Consider the following 15,268-nt stretch of genomic DNA (forward strand, 5'->3'; position numbering starts at 1 on the left):
ATGTACAAAAGAGAGAACTAGATATTTCAGAAACAACTATTGATGAATGATACTTTGAGTTTGCTATAACTCTTTGTTTTCGCATATCGTTAGGGTTTAGCCGTGTTCTATTCCATCGAGCCTAAATTCTGATTTAGGGCTAGAAATCGTGATTCGCGCTGCGTCAATGAGGCGGAGGATTTTAGTCAAATCTGTATCAACAAGCCAAGCCCCTAAGAAGCATATCTTGGATATATTAAGAAATATTCTCGTGATATGGATGGGGAAGATGAGATGTCTTGATCCATAGACTGAGAATATTATTATCTTAATTTGGTAATATATTTATTTAGACATAAATATTTTTAGAATTATATATGACTAGCAATTTTATTCGAGTCAAGAGTCTAAAGTTTCCAATTTGAATAATTACTTATTTTTTTTAGAAGTTACATGGTAACGGCCTAGATTCTAATTTCCTATTTAGTTTCTTAGTTTTCTTAGGCCTATATATAGTCCATCTCAATGTACAAGAAGAGAAAACTAGATATTTCAGAAACAACTATTGATGAATGATACTTTGAGTTTGCTATAACTCTTTGTTTTCGGCATATCGTTAGGGTTTAGCCGTGCTCTATTCCCATCGAGCCTAAATTATGATTTAGGCGCTAGAAATCATGATTCGCGCTGCGTCAATGAGGCGGAGGATTTTCAAGTCAAATCTGTATCAACAAGCCCAAGCCCCTAAGAAGCATATCTTGGATATATTAAGGAAATATTCTCGTGATATAGATGGGGAAGATGAGATGTCTTGATCCATAGACTGAGAATATTATTATCTTAATTTGGTAATATATTATTTAGACATAAATATTTTAGAATTATATATGACTAGCAATTTATTCGAGTCAAGAGTCTAAAGTTTCCAATTTTGAATAATTACTTATTTTGTTTTGAAGTTACATAGTAACGGCCTAGATTCTAATTTCCTATTTTAGTTTCTTAGTTTTCTTAGGCCTATATATAGTCCATCTCAATGTACAAGAAGCGAGAACTGGATATTTCAGAAACAACTATTGATGAATGATACTTTGAGTTTGCTATAACTTTTTGTTTTCGGCATATCGTTAGGGTTTAGCCGTGTTCTATTCCCATCGAGCCTAAATTCTGATTTAGGCGCTAGAGATCATGATTCGCGCTGCGTAAATGAGGCGGAGGATTTTCCAGTCAAATCTGTATCAACAAGCCCAAGCCCCTAAGAAGCATATCTTGGGTATATTAAGGAAATATTCTCGTGATATGGATGGGGAAGATAAGATGTCTTGATCCATAGACTGAGAATATTATTATCTTAATTTGGTAATATATTTAATTTAGACATAAATATTTTTAGAATTATATATGACTAGCAATTTTATTTCGAGTCAAGAGTCTAAAGTTTCCAATTTTGAATAATTTTATTTTGTTTTAGGAAGTTACATGGTAACGGCCTAGATTCTAATTTCCTATTTAGTTTCTTATTTTCTTAGGCCTATATAGTCCATCTCAATGTACAAGAAGAGGGAACTAGATATTTCAGAAACAACTATTGATGAATGATACTTTGAGTTTACTATAACTCTTTTTTTCGCATATCGTTAGGGTTTAGCCGTGTTCTATTCCTCGAGTCTAAATTCTATTTAGGCGCTAGAAATCGTGATCGCGTTGCGTCAATGAGGCGGAGGATTTTCGTCAAATCTTATCAACAAGCCTAGCCCAAAGAAGCATATCTTGGATATATTAAGGAAATATTCTCGTGATATGGATGGGGAAGATGAGATGTCTTGATCCATAGACTGAGAATATTATTATCTTAATTTGGTAATAATTTAATTTAGACATAAATATTTTTAGAATTATATATGACTAGCAATTTATTTCGAGTCAAGAGTCTAAAGTTTCCAATTTTGAATAATACTTATTTGTTTTAGAAGTTACATGGTAACGGCCTAGATTCTAATTTCCTATTTTAGTTTCTTCATTTTCTTAGGCCTATATATAGTCCATCTCAATGTACAAGAAGAGAACTAGATATTTCAGAAACAACTATTGATGAATGATACTTTGAGTTTACTATAACTCTTTGTTTTCGGCATATCGTTAGGGTTTAGCCGTGTTCTATTCCCTTCGAGTCTAAATTCTATTTAGGCGCTAGAAATCGTGATCCGCGTGCGTCAATGAGGCGGAGGATTTTCGTCAATCTGTATCAACAAGCCCAAGCCCAAAGAAGCATATCTTGGATATATTAAGGAAATATTCTCGTGATATGGATGGGGAAGATGAGATGTCTTGATCCATAGACTGAGAATATTATTATCTTAATTTGGTAAATATTTAATTTAGACATAAATATTTTTAGAATTATATATGACTAGCAATTTATTTCGAGTCAAGAGTCTAAAGTTTCCAATTTTGGAATAATTACTTATTTTGTTTTAGGAAGTTACATGGTAACGGCCTAGATTCTAATTTCCTATTTTAGTTTCTTTTTTCTTAGGCCTATATAGTCCATCTCAATGTACAAGAAGGGAACTAGATATTTCAGAAACACTATTGATGAATGATACTTGAGTTTACTATACTCTTTGTTTTCGGCATTCGTTAGGGTTTAGCCGTGTTCTATTCCCTTCGAGTCTAAATTCATATTTAGGCGCTAGAAATCGTGATCCGCGTTGCGTCAATGAGCGGAGGATTTTCAAGTCAAATCTGTATCAACAAGCCATGCCAAAGAAGCATATCTTGGATATATTAAGGAAATATTCTCGTGATATGGATGGGGAGATGAGATGTCTTGATCCATAGACTGAGAATATTATTATCTTAATTTGGTAATATATTAATTTAGACATAAATATTTTTAGAATTATATATGACTAGCAATTTTATTTCGAGTCAAGAGTCTAAAGTTTCCAATTTTGGAATAATTACTTATTTTGTTTTAGGAAGTTACATGGTAACGGCCTAGATTCTAATTTCCTATTTTAGTTTCTTCATTTTCTTGGCCTATATATAGTCCATCTCAATGTACAAGAAGAGGGAACTAGATATTTCAGAAACAACTATTGATGAATGATACTTTGAGTTTGCTATAACTCTTTGTTTTCGGCATATCGTTAGGGTTTAGCCGTGTTCTATTCCCTTCGAGTCTAAATCATATTGGGCTAGAAATCGTGATCCGCGTTGCGTCAATGAGGCGGAGGATTTTCCGTCAAATCTGTATCAACAAGCCAAGCCCAAGAAGCATATCTTGATATATTAAGGAAATATTCTCGTGATATGGATGGGAAGATGAGATGTCTTGATCCATAGACTGAGAATATTATTATCTTAATTTGGTAAATATTTAATTTAGACATAAATATTTTTAGAATTATATATGACTAGCAATTTTATTTCGAGTCAAGAGTCTAAAGTTTCCAATTTTGGAATAATTACTTATTTTGTTTTAGAAGTTACATGGTAACGGCCTAGATTCTAATTTCCTATTTAGTTTCTTATTTTCTTAGGCCTATATATAGTCCATCTCAATGTACAAGAAGAGGACTAGATATTTCAGAAACAACTATTGATGAATGATACTTTGAGTTTACTATAACTCTTTGTTTTCGGCATATCGTTAGGGTTTAGCCGTGTTCTATTCCCTTCGAGTCTAAATTCATATTTAGGCGCTAGAAATCGTGATCCGCGTTGCGTCAATGAGGCGGAGGATTTTCGCTCAAATCTGTATCAACAAGCCATGCCCAAAGAAGCATATCTTGGATATATTAAGGAAATATTCTCGTGATATGGATGGGGAAGATGAGATGTCTTGATCCATAGACTGAGAATATTATTATCTTAATTTGGTAATATATTAATTTAGACATAAATATTTTTAGAATATATATGACTAGCAATTTTATTCGAGTCAAGAGTCTAAAGTTTCCAATTTTGGAATAATTACTTATTTTGTTTTAGGAAGTTACATGGAACGGCTAGATTCTAATTTCCTATTTAGTTCTTATTTCTTAGGCCTATATATAGTCCATCTCAATGTACAAGAAGGAACTAGATATTTCAGAAACAACTATTGATGAATGATACTTTGAGTTTGCTATAACTCTTTGTTTTGCATATCGTTAGGGTTTAGCCGTGTTCTATTCCCTCGAGCCTAAATTCTATTTAGGCGCTAGAAATCGTGATCGCGCTGCGTCAATGAGGCGGAGGATTTTCGTCAAATCTGTATCAACAAGCCCAGCCCAAAAGCATATTGGATATATTAAGGAAATATTCTCGTGATATGGATGGGGAAGATGAGATGTCTTGATCCATAGACTGAGAATATTATTATCTTAATTTGGTAATATATTTATTTAGACATAAATATTTTAGAATTATATATGACTAGCAATTTTATTTCGAGTCAAGAGTCTAAAGTTTCCAATTTTGGAATAATTACTTATTTTGTTTTAGGAAGTTACATGGTAACGGCCTAGATTCTAATTTCCTATTTAGTTTTCATTTTCTTAGGCCTATATATAGTCATCTCAATGTACAAGAAGAGGGACTAGATATTTAGAAACAACTATTGATGAATGATACTTTGAGTTACTATAACTTTTGTTTTCGGCATATCGTTAGGGTTTAGCCGTGTTCTATTCCCTTCGAGTCTAAATTCATATTTAGCGCTAGAAATCGTGATCCGCGTTGCGTCAATGAGCGGAGGATTCCGCTAAAATCTGTGTCAACAAGCCCAAGCCCAAGAAGCATATCTTGGATATATTAAGGAAATATTCTCGTGATATGGATGGGGAAGATGAGATGTCTTGATCCATAGACTGAGAATATTATTATCTTAATTTGGTAATATATTTATTTAGACATAAATTTTTAGAATTATATGACTAGCAATTTTATTTCGAGTCAAGAGTCTAAAGTTTCCAATTTTGGAATAATTACTTATTTTGTTTTAGGAAGTTACATGGTAACGGCCTAGATTCTAATTTCCTATTTTAGTTTCTTCATTTTCTTAGGCCTATATATAGTCCATCTCAATGTACAAGAAGGGAACTAGATATTTCAAAAAACTATTGATGAATGATACTTTGAGTTTACTATAACTCTTTGTTTTCGGCATATCGTTAGGGTTTAGCCGTGTTCTATTCCCTTCGAGTCTAAATTCATATTTAGGGCGTAGAAATCGTGATCCGCGTTGCGTCAATGAGGCGGAGGATTTTCCGCTCCAATCTGTATCAACAAGCCTATGCCCAAAGAAGCATATCTTGGTTATATTAAGGAAATATTCTCGTGATATGGATGTGGAAGATGAGATGTCTTGATCCATAGACTGAGATTATTATCATCTTAATTTGGCAATATATTTAATTAAGACATAAATATTTTTAGAATTATATATGACTAGCAATTTTATTTCGAGTCAAGAGTCTAAAGTTTCCAATTTTGGAATAATTTCTTATTTTGTTTTAGAAAGTTACATAGTAACGGCTTAGATTCTAATTTCCTATTCTAGTTTCTTAGTTTTCTTAGGCCTATATATAGTCAATCTCAATGTTCAATAAGAGAGAACTAGATATTTCAGAAACAACTATTGATGAATGATACTTTCAGTTTACTATAACTCTTTGTTTTCGGCATATCGTTAGTGTTTAGCCGTGTTCTATTCCCTTCGAGTCTAAATTCATATTTAGGCGCTAGAAATCGTGATCCGCGTTGCGTCAATGAGGCGGAGGATTTTCCGCTCATATCTGTATCAACAAGCCTATGCCCAAAGAAGCATATCTTGGATATATTAAGGAAATATTCTCGTGATATGGATGGGGAAGATGAGATGTCTTGATCCATAGACTGATAATATTATTATCTTAATTTGGTAATATATTTAATTTAAACATAAATATTTTTATAATAATATATGACTAGCAATTTTATTTCGAGTCAAGAGTCCTAAGTTTCCAATTTTGGAATAATTACTTATTTTGTTTTGGAAAGTTACATTGGAACGGCCTAGATTCTAATTTCCTATTCTAGTTTCTTAGTTTTCTTAGACCTATATATAGTCAATCTCAATGTACAAGAAGAGAAAGCTAGATATTTCAGAAACAACTATTGATGAATGATACTTTGAGTTTGCTATACCTCTTTGTTTTTGACATATCGTAAGGGTTTAGCCGTGTTCTATTCCCATCGAGCCTAAATTCTGATTTAGGCGCTAGAAATCGTGATTCGCGCTGCGTCAATGAGGCGGAGGATTTTCAAGTCAAATCTGTATCAACAAGCCCAAGCCCCCAAGAAGCATATCTTGGATATATTAAGGAAATATTCTCGTGATATGGATGGGGAAGATAAGATATCTTGATTCATAGACTGAGAATATTATTATCTTAATTTGGTAATATATTTAATTTAGACATAAATATTTTTAGAATTATATATGACTAGCAATTTTATTTCGAGTCAAGAGTCTAAAGTTTCCAATTTTGGAATAATTACTTATTTTGTTTTAGGAAGTTACATGGTAACGGCCTAGATTCTAATTTCCTATTTAGTTTTCTTCATTTTTCTTAGGCCTATATATAGTCCATCTCAATGTACAAGAAGAGGGTACTAGATATTTCAGAAACAACTATTGATGAATGATACTTTGAGTTTACTATAACTCTTTGTTTTCGGCATATCGTTAGGGTTTAGCCGTGTTTCTTCCCTTCGAGTCTAAATTCATATTTAGCGCTAGAAATCGTGATCCGCGTTGCGTCAATGAGGCGGAGGATTTTCCGCTCAAATCTGTATCAACAAGCCTATGCCCAAAGAAGCATATCTTGGATATATTAAGGAAATATTCTCGTGATATGGATGGGGAAGATGAGATGTCTTGATCCATAGACTGAGAATATTATTATCTTAATTTGGTAATATATTTAATTTAGACATAAATATTTTTAGAATTATATATGACTAGCAATTTTATTTCGAGTCAAGAGTCTAAAGTTTCCAATTTTGGAATAATTACTTATTTTGTTTTAGAAAGTTACATAGTAACGGCCTAGATTCTAATTTCCTATTCTAGTTTCTTAGTTTTCTTAGGCCTATATATAGTCAATCTCAATGTACAAGAAGAGAAAACTAGATATTTCAGAAACAACTATTGATGAATGATACTTTGAGTTTGCTATAACTCTTTGTTTTCTGCATATCGTTAGGGTTTAGCCGTGTTCTATTCCCATCGAGCCTAAATTCTGATTTAGGATCTCAATGTACAAGAAGAGAAAACTAGATATTTCAAAAACAATTATTGATGAATGATACTTTGAGTTTGCTATAAACTCTTTTTTTCTGCATATCGTTAAGGTTAGCCGTGTTCTATTCCCATCGAGCCTAAATTCTGATTAGGCGCTAGAAATCGTGATTCGCGGCGTCAATGAGTCGGAGGATTTTCAAGTCAAATCTAAATCAACAAGCCAAGCCCCTAAGAAGCATATCTTGGATATATTAAGGAAATATTCTCGTGATATGGATGGGGAAGATGAGATGTCTTGATCCATAGACTGAGAATATTATTATCTTAATTTGGTAATATATTTAATTAGACATAAATATTTTTAGAATTATATATGACTAGCAATTTATTTCGAGTCAAGAGTCTAAAGTTTCCAATTTTGAATAATTACTTATTTTGTTTTGAAAGTTACATGGTAACGGCCTAGATTCTAATTTCCTATTTAGTTTCTTAGTTTTCTTAGGCCTATATATAGTCCATCTCAATGTACAAGAAGAGAGAACTAGATATTCAGAAAAACTATGATGAATGATACTTTGAGTTTACTATAACTCTTTGTTTTCGGCATATCGTTAGGGTTTAGCCGTGTTCTATTCCCACGAGTCTAAATTCATTTAGGCGCTAGAAATCGTGATTCGCGCTGCGTCAATGAGGCGGAGGATTTTCAAGTCAAATCTGTATCAACAAGCCTAAGCCCAAAGAAGCATATCTTGGATATATTAAGGAAATATTCTCGTGATATGGATGGGGAAGATGTGATGTCTTGATCCATAGACTGAGAATATTATTATCTTAATTTGGTAATATATTCTATTTAGACATAAATATTTTTAGAATTATATATGACAAGCAATTTTATTTCGAGTCAAGAGTCTAAAGTTTCCAATTTTTGAATAATTACTTATTTTGTTTTAGATAGTTACATAGTAACGGCCTATATTCTAATTTCCTATTTTAGTTTCTTAGTTTTCTTAGGCCTATATATAGTCCATCTCAATGTACAAGAAGAGAGAACTAGATATTTCAGAAACAATTGTTGATGAATGATACTTTGAGTTTGCTATAACTCTTTGTTTTCGGCATAACGTTAGAGTTTAGTCGTGTTCTATTCCCATCGAGCCTAAATTCTGATTTAGGCGCTAGAAATCGTGATTCGCGCGTGCGTCAATGAGGCGGAGGATTTTCAAGTCAAATCTGTATCAACAAGCCAAGCCCCAAGAAGCATATCTTGGATATATTAAGAAATATTCTCGTGATATGGATGGGGAAGATGAGATGTCTTGATCCATAGACTGAGAATATTATTATCTTAATTTGGTATATATATTAATTTAGACATAAATATTTTTAGAATTATATATGACTAGCAATTTTATTTCGAGTCAAGAGTCTAAAGTTTCCAATTTTGGAATAATTACTTATTTTGTTTTAGGAAGTTACATGGTAACGGCCTAGATTCTAATTTCCTAATTTAGTTTCTTCATTTTCTTAGGCCTATATATAGTCCATCTCAATGTACAAGAAGAGGGTACTAGATATTTCAGAAACAACTATTGATGAATGATACTTTGAGTTTACTATAACTCTTTGTTTTCGGCATATCGTTAGGGTTTAGCCGTGTTCTATTCCCTTCGAGTCTAAATTCATATTTAGTCGCAAGAAATCGTGATCCGCGTTGCGTCAATGAGGCGGAGGATTTTCCGCTCAAATCTGTCAACAAGCCATGCCCAAAGAAGCATATCTGGGATATATTAAGGAAATATTCTCGTGATATGGATGGGGAAGATGAGATGTCTTGATCCATAGACTGAGAATATTATTATCTTAATTTGGTAATATATTTATTTAGACATAAATATTTTTAGAATTATATATGACTAGCAATTTTATTTCGAGTCAAGAGTCTAAAGTTTCCAATTTTGGAATAATTACTTATTTTTTTAGAAAGTTACATGGTAACGGCCTAGTTTGTAATTTCCTATTCTAGTTTCTTAGTTTTCTTAGGCCTATATATAGTCAATCTCAATGTACAAGAAGAGAAAACTAGATATTTCAGAAACAATTATTGATGAATGATACTTTGAGTTAGTTATAACTCTTTGTTTTCTGCATATCGTTAAGGTTTAGCCGTGTTCTATTCCCATCGAGCCTAAATTCTGATTTAGGCGCTAGAAATCGTGATTCGCGCTGCGTCAACGAGTCGGAGGATTTTCAAGTCAAATCTAAATCAACAAGCCCAAGCCCCTAAGAAGCATATCTTGGATATATTAAGGAAATATTCTCGTGATATGGATGGGGAAGATGAGATGTCTTGATCCATAGACTGAGAATATTATTATCTTAATTTGGTAATATATTTAATTTAGACATAAATATTTTTAGAATTGTATATGACTAGCAATTTTATTCGAGTCAAGAGTCTAAAGTTTCCAATTTTGAATAATTATTATTTTGTTTTGAAAGTTACATGGTAACGGCCTAGATTCTAATTTCCTATTTAGTTTTCTTTTTTAGGCCTATATATAGTCCATCTCAATGTACAAGAAGAGAGAACTAGATATTTCAGAAACAACAATTGATGAATGATACTTTGAGTTTGCTATAACTCTTTGTTTTCGGCATATCGTTAGGGTTTAGCCGTGTTCCATTCCCATCGAGCCTAAATTCTGATTTAGGCGCTAGAAATCGTGATTCGCGCTGCGTCAATGAGGCGGAGGATTTTCAAGTCAAATCTGTATCAACAAGCCTAAGCCCCTAAGAAGCATATCTTGGATATATTAAGGAAATATTCCCCTGATATGGATGGGGAAGATGAGATGTCTTGATCCATAGACTGAGAATATTATTATCTTAATTTGGTAATATATTTATTTAGACATAAATATTTTTAGAATTATATATGACTAGCAATTTTATTCGAGTCAAGAGTCTAAAGTTTCCAATTTTTGAATAATTACTTATTTTGTTTTGGAAGTTACATGGTAACGGCCTAGATTCTAATTTCCTATTTAGTTTCTTAGTTTTTTAGGCCTATATATAGTCCATCTCAATGTACAAGAAGAGGGTACTAGATATTTCAGAAACAACTATTGATGAATGATACTTTGAGTTTGCTATGACTCTTTGTTTTCGGCATATCGTTAGGGTTTAGCCGTGTTCCATTCCCATCGAGCCTAAATTCTGATTTAGGCGCTAGAAATCATGATTCGCGCTGCGTCAATGAGGCGGAGGATTTTCAAGTCAAATCTGTATCAACAAGCCCAAGCCCCCAAGAAGCATATCTTGGATATATTAAGGAAATATTCTCGTGATATGGATGGGGAAGATGAGATATCTTGATCCATAGACTGAGAATATTATTATCTTAATTTGGTAATATATTAATTTAGACATAAATATTTTAGAATTATATATGACTAGCAATTTTATTTCGAGTCAAGAGTCTAAAGTTTCCAATTTTGGAATAATTACTTATTTTGTTTGGAAGTTACAATGGTAACGGCCTAGATTCTAATTTCCTAATGTAGTTTCTTCATTTTCTTAGGCCTATATATAGTCCATCTCAATGTACAAGAAGAGGGTACTAGATATTTCAGAAACAACTATTGATGAATGATACTTTCAGTTTACTATAACTCTTTGTTTTCGGCATATCGTTAGTGTTTAGCCGTGTTCTATTCCCTTCGAGTCTAAATTCATATTTAAGCGCTAGAAATCGTGATCCGCGTTGCGTCAATAAGGCAGAGGATTCTCCGCTCAAATCTGTGTCAACAAGCCTATGCCCAAAGAAGCATATCTGGGATATATTAAGGAAATATTCTCGTGATATGGATGGGGAAGATGAGATGTCTTGATCCATGGACTAAGAATATTATTATCTTAATTTGGTAATATATTCTATTTAGACATAAATATTTTTAGAATTATATATGACTAGCAATTTTATTTCGAGTCAAGAGTCTAAAGTTTCCAATTTTGGAATAATTACTTATTTTATTTTAGAAAGTTACATGGGAACTGCCTAGATTCTAATTTCCTATTCTAGTTTCTTAGTTTTCTTAGGCCTATATATAGTCAATCTCAATGTACAAGAAGAGAAAACTAGATATTTCAAAAACAATTATTGATGAATGATACTTTGAGTTTGCTATAACTCTTTGTTTTCTGCATATCGTTAAGGTTTAGCCGTGTTCTATTCCCACCGAGCCTAAATTCTGATTTAGGCGCTAGAAATCGTGATTCGCGCTGCGTCAATGAGTCGGAGGATTTTCAAGTGAAATCTAAATCAACAAGCCCAAGCCCCTAAGAAGCATATCTTGGATATATTAAGGAAATATTCTCGTGATATGGATGGGGAAGATGAGATGTCTTGATCCATAGACTGAGAATATTATTATCTTAATTTGGTAATATATTTAATTTAGACATAAATATTTTTAGAATTATATATGACTAGCAATTTTATTCCGAGTCAAGAGTCTAAAGTTTCCAATTTTTGAATAATTACTTATTTTGTTTTTGAAAGTTACATAGTAACGGCCTAGATTCTAATTTCCTATTTTAGTTTCTTAGTTTTCTTAGGCCTATATATAGTCCATCTCAATGCACAAGAAGAGAGAACTAGATATTTCAGAAATAACTATTGATGAATGATACTTTGAGTTTGCTATGACTCTTTGTTTTCGGCATATCGTTAGGGTTTAGCCGTGTTCCATTCCCATCGAGCCTAAATTCTGATTTAGGCGCTAGAAATCATGATTCGCGCTGCGTCAATGAGGCGGAGGATTTTCAAGTCAAATCTGTATCAACAAGCCTAAGCCCCTAAGAAGCATATCTTGGATATATTAAGGAAATATTCTCGTGATATGGATGGGGAAGATGAGATGTCTTGATCCATAGACTGAGAATATTATTATCTTAATTTGGTAATATATTTAATTTAGACATAAATATTTTTAGAATTATATATGACTAGCAATTTTATTCCGAGTCAAGAGTCTAAAGTTTCCAATTTTGGAATAATTACTTATTTTGTTTTTGGAAGTTACATGGTAACGGCCTAGATTCTAATTTCCTATTTCAGTTTCTTCATTTTTTTAGGCCTATATATTCCGTCTCAATGTACAAGAAAAGAGAACTGGATATTTCAGAAACAACTATTGATGAATGATACTTTGAGTTTGCTATTACTCTTTGTTTTCGGCATATCGTTAGGGTTTAGCCGTGCGCTATTCCCAACGAGCCTAAATTTTGATTTAGGCGCTAGGAACCGTGATTCGCACTGCGTCAATGCGGCGGAGGATTTTCAAGTCAAATCTGTATCAACAAGCCCAAGCCCCTCAGAAGCATATCTTTGATATATTAAGGAAATATTCTCGTGATATGGATGGGGAAGATGAGATGCCTTGATCCATAGACTGAGAATATTATTATCTTAATTTGGTAATATATTCTATTTAGACATAAATATTTTTAGAAATATATATGACGAGCAATTTTATTTCGAGTCAAGAGTCTAAAGTTTCCAATTTTGGAATAATTACTTATTTTGTTTTAGAAAGTTACATGGTAACGGCCTAGATTCTAATTTCCTATTTTAGTTTCTTCATTTTCCTAGGCCTATATATAATCCATCTCAATGTACAAGAAGAGGGTACTAGATATTTCAGAAACAACTATTGATGAATGATACTTTGAGTTTACTATAAGTCTTTGTTTTCGGCATATCGTTAGGGTTTAGCCGTGTTCTATTCCCTTCGAGTCTAAATTCATATTTAGGCGATAGAAATTGTGATCCGCGTTGCGTCAACAAGGCAGAGGATTCTTTCAAATCTGTATCAACAAGCCATGCCCAAAGAAGCATATCTTGGATATATTAAGCAAATATTCTCGTGATATGGATGGGGAAGATGAGATGTCTTGATCCATAAACTGAGAATATTATTATCTTAATTTGGTAATATATTCTATTTAGACATAAATATTTTTAGAATTATATATGACTAGCAATTTTATTTCGAGTCAAGAGTCCAAAGTTTCCAATTTTGGAATAATTACTTATTTTGTTTTAGAAAGTTACATAGTAACGGCCCAGATTGTAATTTCCTATTCTGGTTTCTTAGTTTTCTTAGGCCTATATATAGTCAATCTCAATGTACAAGAAGAGAAAACTATATATTTCAGAAACAACTATTGATGATTGATACTTTGAGTTTGCTATTACTCTTTGGTTTCTGCATATCTTTAGGGCTTAGCCGTGTTCTATTCCCATCGAGCCTAAATTCTGATTTAGGCGCTAGAAATCGTGATTCGCGCTGCGTCAATGAGGCGGAGGATTTATAAGTCAAATTTGTATCAACAAGCCCAAGCCCCTCAGAGGCATATCTTGGATATATTAAGGAAATATTCTCGTGCTATGGATGGGGAAGATGAGATGTCTTGATCCATAGACTGAGAATATTATTATCTTATTTTATTAATATATTTAATTTAGACATAAATATTTTTAGAATTATATATGACTAGCAATTTTATTTCGAGTCAAGAGTCTAAAGTTTCCAATTTTGAATAATTACTTATTTTTTTAGGAAGTTACATGGTAACGGCCTAGATTCTAATTTCCTATTTCAGTTTCTTCATTTCTTAGGCCTATATATAGTCCATCTCTATGTACAAGAAGAGAAAACTAGATATTTCATAAACAACTATTGATGAATGATACTTTGAGTTTGCTATAACTTTTTGTTTTCAGCATATCGTTAGGGTTTACCCGTGTTCTATTCCCATCGAGCCTAAATTCTGATTTAGGCGCTAGAGATCATGATTCGCGCTGCGTAAATGAGGCGGAGGATTTTCCAGTCAAATCTGTATCAACAAGCCCAAGCCCCTAAGAAGCATATCTTGGGTATATTAAGGAAATATTCTCGTGATATGGATGGGGAAGATAAGATGTCTTGATCCATAGACTGAGAATATTATTATCTTAATTTGGCAATATATTTATTTAGACATAAATATTTTAGAAATATATGACTAGCAATTTTATTTCGAGTCAAGAGTCTAAAGTTTCCAATTTTGGAATAATTACTTATTTTGTTTTAGAAAGTTACATAGTAACGGCCTAGATTCTAATTTCCTATTTTAGTTCCTTCATTTTCTTAGGCCTATATATAGTCCATCTCAATGTACAAGAAGAGGGTACTCGATATTTCAGAAACAACTATTGATAAATGATACTTTGAGTTTACTATAACTCTTTGTTTTCGGCATATCGTTAGGGTTTAGCCGTGTTCTATTCCCTTCGAGTCTAAATTCATATTTAGGCGCTAGAAATCGTGATCCGCGTTGCGTCAATGAGGCGGAGGATTTTCCGCTCAAATCTGTATCAACAAGCCTATGCCCAAAGAAGCATATCTTGGATATATTAAGGAAATATTCTCGTGATATGGATGGGGAAGATGAGATGTCTTGATCCATAGACTGAGAATATTATTATCTTAATTTGGTAATATATTCTATTTAGACATAAATATTTTTAGAATTATATATGACTAGCAATTTTATTTCGAGTCAAGAGTCTAAAGTTTCCAATTTTGGAATAATTACTTATTTTGTTTTAGAAAGTTACATAGTAACGGCCTAGATTCTAATTTCCTATTCTTAGTTTTTTCTATTTTCTTAGGCCTATATATAGTCAATCTCAATGTACAAGAAGAGAAAACTAGATATTTCAGAAACAACTATTGATGAATGATACTTTGAGTTTGCTATAACTCTTTGTTTTCTGCATATCGTTAGGGTTTAGCCGTGTTCTATTCCCATCGAGCCTAAATTCTGATTTAGGCGCTAGAAATCGTGATTCGCGTTGCGTCAATGAGGCGGAGGATTTTCAAGTCAAATCTAAATCAACAAGCCCAAGCCCCTAAGAAGCATATCTTGATATATTAAGGAAATATTCTCGTGATATGGATGGGGAAG

This window comes from Punica granatum, chromosome 1 (genome assembly GCF_007655135.1).
Source record: "Punica granatum isolate Tunisia-2019 chromosome 1, ASM765513v2, whole genome shotgun sequence".
In the NCBI taxonomy this organism is placed as follows: Eukaryota; Viridiplantae; Streptophyta; class Magnoliopsida; order Myrtales; family Lythraceae; genus Punica; species Punica granatum.